The sequence below is a fragment of the Lactuca sativa genome, chromosome 9 (assembly GCF_002870075.4).
Source record: "Lactuca sativa cultivar Salinas chromosome 9, Lsat_Salinas_v11, whole genome shotgun sequence".
Classification (NCBI taxonomy): Eukaryota; Viridiplantae; Streptophyta; class Magnoliopsida; order Asterales; family Asteraceae; genus Lactuca; species Lactuca sativa.
In genome coordinates, this window is record NC_056631.2 from 144,371,003 (window position 1) to 144,384,117 (window position 13,115).

Below are 13,115 nucleotides of genomic sequence, written 5' to 3' on the forward strand. Positions count from 1 at the left end.
GGAACCTCTGGTCAAGCATCTCAGTGAGGACCCTTCGGTCTCACTACTCCGTGTGGACCCTACAGTCATGTGTCTCAGTGAAGACCCTTCGGTCTCACAGCTCAGGTTGGACCCTTCGGTCTCACATCTCGGTTTGGACCCTCTAATCCTAACTCAGTAAGGCACAAAATAATATAATATATATCACAAAGATAAAATGCATAATATCACATAACTTAGTATAAGCACATAGGACCCTCCAGTTGATAACTCAAATAAGACCCTTCGGTCAAACAATATTACCGCTCAGTTAAGTATACTAAAAAGACTTACCTCGTATGTAAGCAAGTAGATCTAGTACCCCACGAACAATCTAGACTCCGCCTATATAATATAATCATCTCTAATTAACACTTTATAATCACAACTCTAAAAGTTATACTAAACTCTTTCCTCACTCTCGGAAAGGATGAAAGACTATTTTATCTCTTCATGGTCTCCTTAACTCATGTCTTGACCAAACTCTAAAATTCAATGAAAATCAACGCTCGAGTCACCAGTCCATGTTGACCCAACTCGTCGAGTGCATATATGCTACTCATCGAGTTCCTTTGTTTTCTATGAAGTATCGGAAAAAGCCAACTCAACTCGACAGGTTGTTTCACTAACTCACCGAGTTGTAACGTGTCCAGACTATCGGGGAAAACCCTAGCCAACTCGTCGAGTTGGCTCATCCACTCGTCAAGTCCCTTCAGTCAATTCTCTCATTCAAACGTTTTTAAGCCAAACTAAGGCCTCATACTATAGATCTAGCCTTCTAAGGCTAAAATATCATGTAAAACTGCAAGCTTTACGTCCATGCATGGCATCTAGGGCTCAAAATGCCAAAACAAGCTCTAAAGAGGGTTTAATGCATGGAAGCTAGCCAATCGCTTGATAAATCTTGAATCTTTAGGCCCATGGGACATCACACTATCTATATCTGAAGTCTCAACTCCATGGCAAGCTCAAACAACTCAAAGGCTAAAAAGGAAGACGCAAATGGACACAAACTCCCTAAAGAAGAGATCTAACCAAACAATTATCAAGGTGCTAACTTTTTACCTCAAAAAAGCAGCTAGCACTAGAAGAACATTGGATCCAAGGGCTTCTTCTTATTCCAAGCCTTATGCTCTTCTATCTCCTTCCAATAATGCACCAAATCACACAATTTTAGTCTCTCTCTCTCTCTCTCTCTCTCTCTATCTCTATCTCTCTTTCTCTCATAGATGATAACATCTCATTTAAGGTTTCTCTGAGGGTGTTAAAGTGATAAGGGAGGTGTAAATGAAGGCATAAGGTCCTTTAAATAGGACAAAAACCCTGAAAATTAGGTTTTTCACACTCAGCTCCTACTCGTCGAGTTTGGGTCCTCCAACTCGTCGAGTAGACTATTAAAATCATGCGGCCATTAAATCCTCTACTCGGCGAGTTGGGGCAACCAACATGTCGACTTGATCTGACAACGAGAATGCAAATTAATTAAATATTATACCTGGGAGTCGGGATGTTATATTTCTTTTCCTAAGCCGTAAGTATCCGTGTGATCTTAGTTTCTGTCTTTTACATGCTTTTAGTGAGACCATGTGTTTTTTAAAGGTTTCTACTCTTGTCTCTCAGTTTGAAGTCGATTTAGCGATACAAGTTGACCTGGCTGAATGAGCCCCAAATGAGAAGGAGAAGGATTGGAAGGTGACCAATAAAGATCTCTTGTGGAGGGTGGAGCTGCTAAGTAGGGAGAAGGCCGAGAATGAGGAAGAGCATGTTATGGATATTAAAGAGGTGATTACAGTGGTGAAGGCTAATGATGTTGTAGACATTTGGGAGGAAAAGATCAAACTCACAGAGGACGTGGCCAACGAGGGATCCTAGAATTTGGCTGGTTGGCATGAAGCAGAAGGCGGGTGAAGTGGAGAAGGTTGCGACCAATGAAAACCAATCCACAGTTTAGCCCTATTTAGATAAAAATATTTAAAATTTTTTTTGTTTGAAAGTTTAAGACGATTAAGAATTTTCTTTTTGTAGGGTTGGTGTGCAGACCTTTTAATATGGTTGTTTTATATCCTTGTTTGCTTGTTTCACTTGCGTGGTTGATTCGCGTAGTAGTAGGATTTTTAATGATTTTTAACGACTGGTTCTTGGTATGCATTTTATTATAATTTATTCATTTTTGGTTTTATATCCTTGTTTGCTTGTTTGACTTGCGTGGTTGATTCGTGTAGCAGTAGGATTTTTATTGATTTGTAACGACTGGTTCTTGGTATGCATTTTATTATAATTTATTCGTTTTTGAAGAGCTACTCAGCGATTTGGGAGCCCCAGACTCTTCAAGTAGAAACGATATTGGACGCGGGATTTAAGTTGCCTACTCGACGAGTTAAGAGCTTCGACTCAACGAGTATGGATGTCAGGATGAAACCCTAATTTCGGGGTTTTTGCATCTTATTTAATCATCTTAATCCTCACTTTATGGCCTCATTTCCAACCTCCAAGTCCCAAACCCTAATCCACAAAAGCCTAGAGCCTTCTGTGAGTTTGTGAGCTATATTTTAGTAAACCTTGTGTGGTTTGAAGCTTGTAGAAGAAGAAGAAGCTAGAGGTTTCTAGGAGAAGACTGTAGATCCAGAAGCAACATCTCATCCTCTTCATTTTCTGGTAAGCAAGCCTGAATCTGGCTTAGTAGCTTGATAGATCTCCTTCTTTTCACTTTATGGGGTTTTTAGTCCAAGAAGCTTAGTCCTTGGGGAAATGGATGTCCCAAGTGATCTGCCTTTCAGATCTGGGGTCTAGAAGGGGTTTCATGGCATAAAGGTGCAAACTTTATGACCATGGAAGTCCCATGCAAGCTGTAAGGTGTTGTTAAACCTTAAGTCACCCTTTCCCTACCTTGTAAAGTCCAAGTCAGTGTGCCGGTTAACCACACACGCTCCACTAATGACTTTAAGCAAAGTGCAAAGTGTAATTTCACGGGTTAGCACCTTATTCACATTTTCCTAAAGTACCTAAGATTGGGAATTTTTTTTAAAAAACATTTAGTTACTTTACATTCATCATAATTCTAATGAGGATTTAAATTCATTGTCCTACCCGTCCGGCTAACGACCCTCCACCAGTCAAGGAAGCAGTAGGTGAGAGTGGACACCCATTAAGCTGCCATTTTATAGGCAACAACCTTATACCCCCCTTATAGACCGGCTTCGTGAATGTGGCCTACTAACAGTAAAACGACTTTTTTCTTATATATATATATATGTATATATATATATATATATATATATATATATATATATATATATATATATATATATATATATATATATATATATATATGTATGTATATATTATTAACTTGTAATATTATAAAGTATAAGGTGTTAGGGTCTAAATGTTGTAATATGTCGAAGTGTTAGTTAGGTTGTTACGAAGTATCTTTTGTCTTCGTAAGTAGTGTCTTCGGATGTAATGTTATTATTTACTAAGGCATTATAATGAATAGTCTAAATGTCTAGTCCTTAGTATTTTGTTATGCTTTTGTTCTCCTATAAATAGGGGTCTGTACTAAGTGAGTAAAAAAACTTTTTACTGAGTCTTTACAGAATATTCTTTGTACTCTGTAAAATCAAGAGCATAATACGAGCTGAACCAATATTATATTTACTCTCGTGTTCATCGTTTTTCTTCTTTCTGAATTCTTAATTGAATTGATCTTAAACTTGATTTCAAATCTCTTCAATTGGTATCAGAGCAAGAATCCTTTCTGTGATCTAATTTTCATACGATCAAAAAGGTTTTTGAATCTACTGTTTGATACAAAAAGTTTCCGTCCTTTTTGAATTGAAAAATTCTTCTTGATCTCAATCTAGGATTTGATTCTGCAAAAATATTTGTAAATCGAGTGTTCGTTGTGTGATTCTGAATTGAATTATACAATTTGATTTCAAAATTCTCAAAAGTTTTTGTATCATCTTGAAGTTTTTGTCCGTACAACAATGGCGTCATTCAATCTAAATTCGATGACATCATTTTCTCATTTGCTTGGATCATCCACAAAAATTCCAATGCTTATTCCAGAATATTATGATCAGTGGGCAGACAGGATGGAAGATTACTTGAACGGGTTGGATGAAGAATTATGGAAATGTATCACAGGAGAAGTCAATCAACTTGCACAAGTTCAGCCAATCGGAATGTCTTCAAGTAGTTCAGAAGTTGATAATCAAACCGATCGTTTAAAACGTCTGGAGAAGAAATGCATGAGGGAATTAAGAGGTGCGTTGCCTCCTGTTGTGTACAATTATGTCAGAACATGCAAAACAGCTAAAGAAATCTGGAACAATCTCAAAGACAAATTTTAAGGAAGTGAAAAGACGAAGATCACATCTGTGAAACAATGCCTGGTGGAACTCAAAGATTTCAGACAAAAAGAAAATTAGTCTATTGAAACATACTATGATAGGTTCAACGAGCTAATCTATCGTTGTAACCGTTATAGTATAATAAGGTCATCAATGGAGTACAATTTGATATTTGTAATGGGACTTCGAAAGGAGTGGAGGAGTGTGAGTATGATGGTGGAAAATCAACATAGTTTTGATACTTCGACTTTGAATGACTTGTACAATCAATTAAAATCTCATGAAAATGAAGTTAATGAAATAGCTGAGGAAGCGAAAGCAAGTCTTGGTGGACCATTGGCACTAATTTCGAAGGTTTCAGAAAGAAAGAATGAAAAATCGAAGTCTATTGAAGAAGAAGGTTTTCTGATGATGAGGCTGTTGCATTTTACTCAAACAATAGAGTAAAGAAATTTTTTAAGAAACCTTTTAATCCAAAGAAGTCATCAGATTCGAAGGGTAGTTTTGAGAACAAAAACAAACTGCATGAAAAGAAGAAAGATATGAAGACAGATTCGAAGAATGAGTTGGAGCAAATGAAGATGATATTGAAAGGTGATACAGGGATTAATTACCATTATTGCTATGGAGCAAATCATTTGGCAGTTGATTGCTTGTTGAGGAAGAAGGAGGAAAAGAAAAACAAAACAAAGGATGAAGTTTACTACACTGAGAAACTGGAGGAAGTAAAGAAGAAAGCTAAGAATTTGTCATTGGTGGCTCATGGAGAAACTGAATCAGATGGCACATATCAAATATGGTCTTCGGGTTCAGATGATGAAGAAATGAAAAATCCAACACATGGAGCTATGTATGCAAAGATGGAAGAAGATTCAGATGATGAACAGACTGACGAAGTGTGTGGGCAATGCTTCGTTTCGAAGTCTACTGACAGGTTGCCCATGACTACCAAGGTACGTAACATTCTTGAATCTTTTAACATTCCAGTTTCTGCATATAATTCTGAGTTAGTATCTTTTGATGAAACTGTTACTTACTTTGATTCAATCGTTGTGTCTACTAGCAATGAAGCGAAAAAGGTAAGTGATCAATTACTAGAGACAAGAAAAATTTTTGATTCAAAAGTCACTAGGATTGATTACTTAGAATTGCAAGTTTCAAACATTATGGAGGATAGAGAAAAATTAGCAAAAGAAATAAACCTGTTGTTAGAACAAAGAAATATTTTCTGTAATTCTGCAAAAAGATTGTATGGAAAATTAACTGAGTTACATCATTCGAGTGAAATAAGTAAGTAACAACATAGAAAATTACTACCATTTTTAGCTTATGATAAAGCTAAGGTAGATAGTATTTCATATGATTGTGAAAATGAAATTTCTGATTTCAACAAAGTTCCAGATGATAGGTTTAGATTTGGAATTGCTAAAGTCGAATATTATTTTGATGCTAATGATTTAGTAAAAATTGTAAATGAGACCTTATCTAAATCAGAACAACTTTGAATTTTGAAAAAGACTGAGAATTCTACATCTAATTGTGAAACTAATATTGCTGATATTGAAGATAATTCTGATAATATTAGTGAAATTAGTGATTTAGAAGATGTAGATTGTTCTCAATTGTCTGTCATAAATGTAGCAAATTCATTTAAAGGGAAAGAAAAATGTGAAGATTTATTAATAAAAATTGAAACAGATAAACCCTCAACTTCGAAAGTTTGTGATATGGAGTTTATGGAAATACATGAGAGTCAAACCGATGATAGTGACAATGAGGAAGAAAATACAAATTCGAAGCCAATTCAAAGGTCGAAAGAAATTGAAATTCCTCGAGTGGTTGTTGATCAAGTCTATTTGGATACACAAGAATTTGAGAAAATTCTTAGTGAAAAAGGTGCTCATTATCTTGAATCGAATACTGTTGTTTATCCAATCTTCAAATGCACTGATGATATTGTGTTCCCAAATCAAGTCTTCGTAACAACAGGTAATGTTGAAAATATAAAGCCTGAATTCAAAAAGATGATTGAGGAAGACAATATGCAAACTTCAAATGAAGGATTCTTTTCAAATCAAAGTACAGTTGAAACAATCTTAGAAAGAATTCATATAAATTTCAAAATCAAAAACCAAAAAGAGTATGGGTTGAAAAGTCAAAAGTTGAAAAGAAGAAAGTTAACCCAACTGAAAATGTGTTTACAAAGCACGAAGGTGTTAAAACTATCAACAAAGCAATAAAATTAAATTCAAAAGAATTTAAAGCTCAAGTTGAAAATTTTTCAAAGGAAAATAATATTTCGAAACGTCAAGCGAGAAAAACATTTTTTTGGCAAACTGTTGAGTCATCAAAAATGATATCAACAAATTTTTCAAAAAGAAGAAAAGTTTTTAAAGAAAAATCAAAGTCTCAAAATTTTGAAGAGAAAAATGCTTCGTTTTCAAATAATGAAACAAAAGTTTCAAAAGGAACAAAAACAACAATACCAAGAAAATTTTTTCAGAAAAAGGTTGAAACACAGACTTCAAAGTTACAAATCAAGACATCTTATCATGAATCGTATTTTTCAAAACCAAAAGTTGATTATGTTTCAAATTCAGCAAAATGTTATAATCCTTTGAAGAAACAAGCTGACAAAGTCTCACATGTGAAGGGTATAACAACGAAAAGAAATATTGATCATTGGTTGGAAGGAAAAGGAAAAATGTATCAATCAAGTAAGTTTTCGAAAGAACAGATACATGAGGCGTATGACAAGTATGCTAATCCTTCAACGAATGATAGTTCATCATCCAAAGAGTCAAATATATCAGTTAAAGTTTAGCAGCCGGTCACAAAAGCAAAAAGTGAAAAATCACAAACTCAAGATGCGAAGGGTGTAATTAGTGAAAATTTGAAAATAATAAAAACTCATATATCTGACGCTTCGAATGAAAATGTTAACTTTATTGACAGTTTCAAAACCAAAGTTTGTGATTGGGTTAATGGTTGTACTTTACAATTGAAACACAAACCTAATATGAATGGACCCAACAAAGCTTGGGTACCTAAATTTTTCCAATGATCGCGGCTACTTTGTGACGAGCAATATGATAACAAGTGGTATATTGATAGCGGTTGCTCACATCACATGACTGGGAAGAAGGAAAACTTGCATGATTTTCGAAGTCTAGAAAATGGAGGAGTGGTTAAGTTTGGCAATAAACACAAATGCAAAGTCAAGGGTTATGGAAAGATAACGAATGGAAATTTCACTGTCAATAGAGTTGCATTTGTTGAAGGTTTACAACACAATTTGATAAGTGTTTCACAACTTGTTGTGGGCACTGGAAATCAAGTTCTTTTTAATGAAGAAGGAAGTGTCATTTCGAATGTTAAGACAAAGGAAGTTTTACTTAAGTCAAAAAGAAAAGGTGATATGTTTACATTGGATATTGTTCCTATTGTAGGCAAACCTGATGTGTGTTTACTTTCGAAGGTTGCTGCCGATGTTAGCTGGTTATGGCACAGGAGATTATCACATCTCAATTTTCGAAACATAAACATACTTGTCATACAAGATCTGGTAAGAGGTTTACCCATTCTTAAATATGATAATGACAGTTTGTGTGCAGCTTGTGAAGTAGGAAAACAACACAAACAAGGTCATCCTATCACAATAGATTCGAAGATTGTTGAACCCCTCGAACTCTTGCATATTGATTTATGTGGTCCTTTAACAGTTGCTACTCTTAACAAGAAAAGGTACATTTTGGTAATTGTCGATGATTTTTCAAGATTTACGTGGGTTTATTTTCTCAGGTTAAAATCAGTAGTTCCACAAATGATGATTGATTTTATCAAGAAAATGGAAGTTTCATTGAAGAAGTCAGTTCGAAAAGTTAAAAGTGATCATGGAACTGAATTCAAGAATCGTGTCTTTGATTCATTTCTGGTGGAAAAAGGAATTCCGCATAATTTTTCATCTCCTTATACACCACAACAAAATGGTGTAGTTGAGAGAAGAAATCGATCATTATGTGAAGCTGCAAGAACAATGTTGGCTTATTCGAATTTACCTCAATATCTTTGGGCTGAAGCTATTTCAACTGCTTGTTTTACTCAAAATCGATCATTCATTCATAGACGGTTTAATGTTACCCCTTATGAAATAATCAATAATCGAAAACCTAATGTCAAATTTTTTCATGTTTTTGGATGCAGGTGTTTCATAATGAATCTTAAGGATAATCTTTCGAAGTTTCAAACCAAAGCGGATGAAGGAATTTTCGTGGGATATTCACACAATTCAGTTGCTTATAGAGTGTTAAATAAGCGAACTCGCAAAATAGAAGAAACTTTTAATTTGACATTTGATGATCATTACATTAAAAAGTCTAATCATAAATTTGCGAATTATCCTATTTTGCAAAATTCTTCAAATATAGATGATTCAATTGAAATGGAAGATGTTAATTATGATTCGATTTTTGGTATTTCAGATCAAGCAATTGATGCATAAAGAAATGCAACCGATAATCAAACATCAGAAAATTCGAAGCATAACAATGATTCAATTTCGATTTTAACTCTAAACACAAATGAACAAGCTGATGATCCAGTGGAGGGGGAGCACTTGGATTCAAATAGTTTTGTTGAGGGGGAGCGTTATAGTGAAAGAGATAACATGTCAACAAATGTTAATGTTGAAGAGGAACCAATTATTGAAGAAGAGCTGTTCAGTGAACCAGAGCAAAATATCGAAACGGAGTCAATCATCGAGGGGGAGCCCATACTTGAGAAGGATCCAATTCTTGAAGAAGAACATTTTGATGATACTGATGATTCAATTTCCATAAATGGATCAGAAACAAATGTTATGTTCGAAGATGCACTTTTGGATTTTGATCCTAATTATCCACCATTGGATAAATGGACAAGAAATCATCCAAAAGATCAAATTCTTGGTGATCCACAAGCAGGTATAATGACAACGGCACAACTTCATGCACGAAATGAGGTACTGAATAATCATCAAGAGTTATGCATGTTTAATGTTTTTATTTCCAAAATCGAACCAAAGACAGTTAAGGTTGCAATGGAACACTCTGATTGGGTTGTTGCTATGCAAGCTGAATTGTCTGAATTCGAAAGAAACAAGCTTTGGAGATTAATTCCAAAACCTGTTGATGTGTCAATTGTTGGACTCAAATGGATTTATAAAAACAAAACTGACAAACATGGAAACATTATTTGAAATAAGGCTAGACTTGTTGTTAAAGGATATTCTCAACAAGAAGGAATTGATTACGAAGAAACATTTGCCCCTGTTGCAAGACTCGAGGCTGTTCGTATTTTTCTGGCTTTTGCAGCTCATAAAGATTTTGATGTCTATCAAATGGATGTAAAATGTGCATTCTTAAATGGAGAACTCGAAAAAACGGTATATGTTGAACAACCTCCAGGTTTTATAAACACAGAACATCCTGATCATGTTTATATTTTAGATAAAGCTGTATATGGGTTAAAACAAGCACCAAGAGCATGGTATGCAACTCTAACATCATTTTTGAAACAATCTAAATTTAAACAAGGATCAGTTGATCCTACTTTATTTCGAAAGAAAATTGGAAATCATCTGACGCTTGTTCAAATTTATGTTGATGATATAATTTTTGGCTCAACTGACCCTGCTTTATCTAAAGAATTCGAAGATCTGATGAAAAGCAAATTTGAAATGAGTATGATGGGCAAAATTAATAACTTTTTGGGTTTGAATATTCGTCAAAACAGGGAAGGCATCTTAATTAATAAGGAGAAATATACGAAGAATTTGTTAGAAAATTTTGGAATGACGAATAGCACAAGGTTACGAATAGCAATGGCAACGGGTATAAAGCTAACTCCTTCGTTAGATAAATCTGCTGTTGATATTACTTTGTGTCGAAGCATGATTGGGTCTTTATTGTATTTAACTGCAAGTAGACCTGATATTATGTATTCTGTTCGTAATTGTGCAAGGTATCAATCAAATCCACGTGAACCACATCTAACTGCAGTAAAGAATATTTTTCGATATTTGAAAGGCACTACTTCGTTAGGATTGTCGTATCCTTCGAAAACAGGGTTCTTTGTACAAGCTTATTCGGATGCGGATCTCGGAGGATGCAGTCTTGATCCTAAAGCACAACTAGTGGATGTCAATTACTAGATGGAAAGTTGGTCAGTTGGCAATCGAAGAAGCAAACATGTGTTTCAATATCAACCGCTGAAGCTGAATATGTTGCTGCAGCTGCGTGTACATCACAAATAATTTGGATTCAAAGTCAATTAAGAGATTATGTAATTAATATGAAAAAGATTCCTTTATATTGTGATTCACAAAGTGCAATAAGAATTTGTCATAATCCTGTGCAGCATTCGAAGACTAAGCACATTGCTCTTCGATATCATTTCATCAAAGATCATGTTGAAGAAGGAAATATTGAAGTTCATTTTGTAAAAACAACGGAACAATTGGCAGATATTTTTACAAAGGCATTGGATGAAAAATCGTTTCTTCGTATCTTAGATGGATTGGGAATGATTGATGGAAATTCACTTCAATCTGATAAAAGCGAAGAGTGATGGGTCTGAATCATTTGGTGTATGGACGGAAAGGGTGATTCAGAGGTTACTGTTCATGGTCAACGCTTCGAAGGCTTCGCATTCAGAAGATTTATTTCTCTTTGAAATACATAATCAGAGGTTAATGTTCAGGTCAACGCTTCGAACGCTTCGCATTCGGAAGATTTATTCCTTGTTGAAATACAAAATCAGAGATTACTGTTCAAGTCAACGGTTCGAATGCTTCGTATTTGTGCACATTTCAACTAAGGTTAGTTTTTTAGTTTGTTTAATTTTTTTTAAGAAAAACTTGAAAAATCAAAAATATTTTCTTTTATTGAAAAATCAAAAATATTTTCTTTTATTGAAAAATTAAAAATCCAAAAAAAAAAATTTAGTTTTAGTTTGTCCTTAATTTTTAGTTTTTTTTTTTTTTTTTTTTTTTGAAAAATTTCAAAAATACCAAAAATATTTTTTATTTTTTTTGGTTTTTACATGTGTGTTGTGAGTTTTGTCAAGTTTCAAATACGATGGAATCATGCGTCTGGTTTCTAAGGAAAGGTATGATCTTGATACACTTTGGATTAGTTAGGATGTCCCTAGAAGCATGTTGCTGCATGTTGTCTCAAGCCTCGTATGATTCTATGTATGGGAAATGAAAGCCTTGATGAAATTATCTCATGAAAATTTCTTCCCAACAAGGCTTGTATTTGCATAAATCAAAAAGAGCTACCTTACAAGGCTTGTATTTGCATAAATTTCTTCCCAACAAGGCTTGTATTTGCATAAATTTCTTCCCAACAAGGCTTGTATTTATCTCATGAAAATTTCTTCCCAACAAGGCTTGTATTTGTCCATTATAACAGAGGTACCCTTCGATTCTTATCCAATCTTTTTAAACCAAACAATTCTTACATTCCAAATATTCGAAGATTTGTCCTTGAGGTCTTTGATCAAACCAATCAAAACCTAGACAAATCACAAATCTGTGTTTATGATCTAATATCATGAGTCCGTGATAGTAGTGAAACCTAATATATCATAAACCTTAAGGAATTGACGGGGAACCATGTTCCAGATCTTACGAAACATTTGTTTCAGTACCTTTTATACTTCAAATCATATTCATTTCTTTTGAGTGATCTTAATCAAACATTCGAAAACTATGATGTTTGTTCCCAACAAGATCCAGCATAAATGTTTTTATGAATATGATTTACGTGTGAGTATATTTTCAAAATTCTAGTTACTTTGAATATCATTCGCAACCAAGTTGTCACTGACTACATTGGTTATACAACTAATTTTGTTTACAATTAATCACCTTATTTTAAGGTTGATATGTAACGAAATTTTCGAAGCCACCCATTTAACCTATAAAAGAAACCCTTCGAAACTTCTCTACAAGTTATCAATTGTAATTCACGGGAAACCACACAAGCTGTTGATTATCTCTTTTCATGAAAAACTAAGCAACCTTTGCCTGGGGTTTTACTGCATTCATGTCAAATTGAATTTTTGACATCACAACAATCCAAATTTTCTTCTTTCTCATCTTATTCTGTTGACACAATGCACACACGAAATCCTTGAGGTTCTGAGTAAAACCAACTTAGACTGATGATTTCGAATTTCTGGCAAATGACTTCGCTTTTTAAACCTCAAAGTGAAAGAGCCTGACCTCTATTCCGAAGGCATCCGACGGTTACAATTCTTTTGGGGAATAGCAAACAGTCTTTTCTCTTGATGACGCATCGTGTATGATAAGCGTGTAAGGCGTGTTGACAGTTACGATTGTTACTTTTTGATGAGTACATTCCGGATTTCAAGGTGCCATGTCAGCAAGCATTTATTGTATCCCGCTTCAAATTCAAAATTCTAGGGTTACATATAAAAGGGCAAATCAGAACTCAATAACATTTTATGCGATCAAATTTTCTGTAACACAAAATTCTCTCTGCAATTCATCTTCTTCATACGTTCTTTGCTCAAATCATCAACAATGGCAACTACTTCATCACCAACCACAGACGAAATAATCAGTGTTCCGATTCTAAAGATCCAAGGTTCTAACTATCAAGTCGAATCGGATTTGTCAAAGTATCCGGAGGAACTTCACATGCCTGTGGTTGCTTTACAGAATTCAGTTTTTTCTAA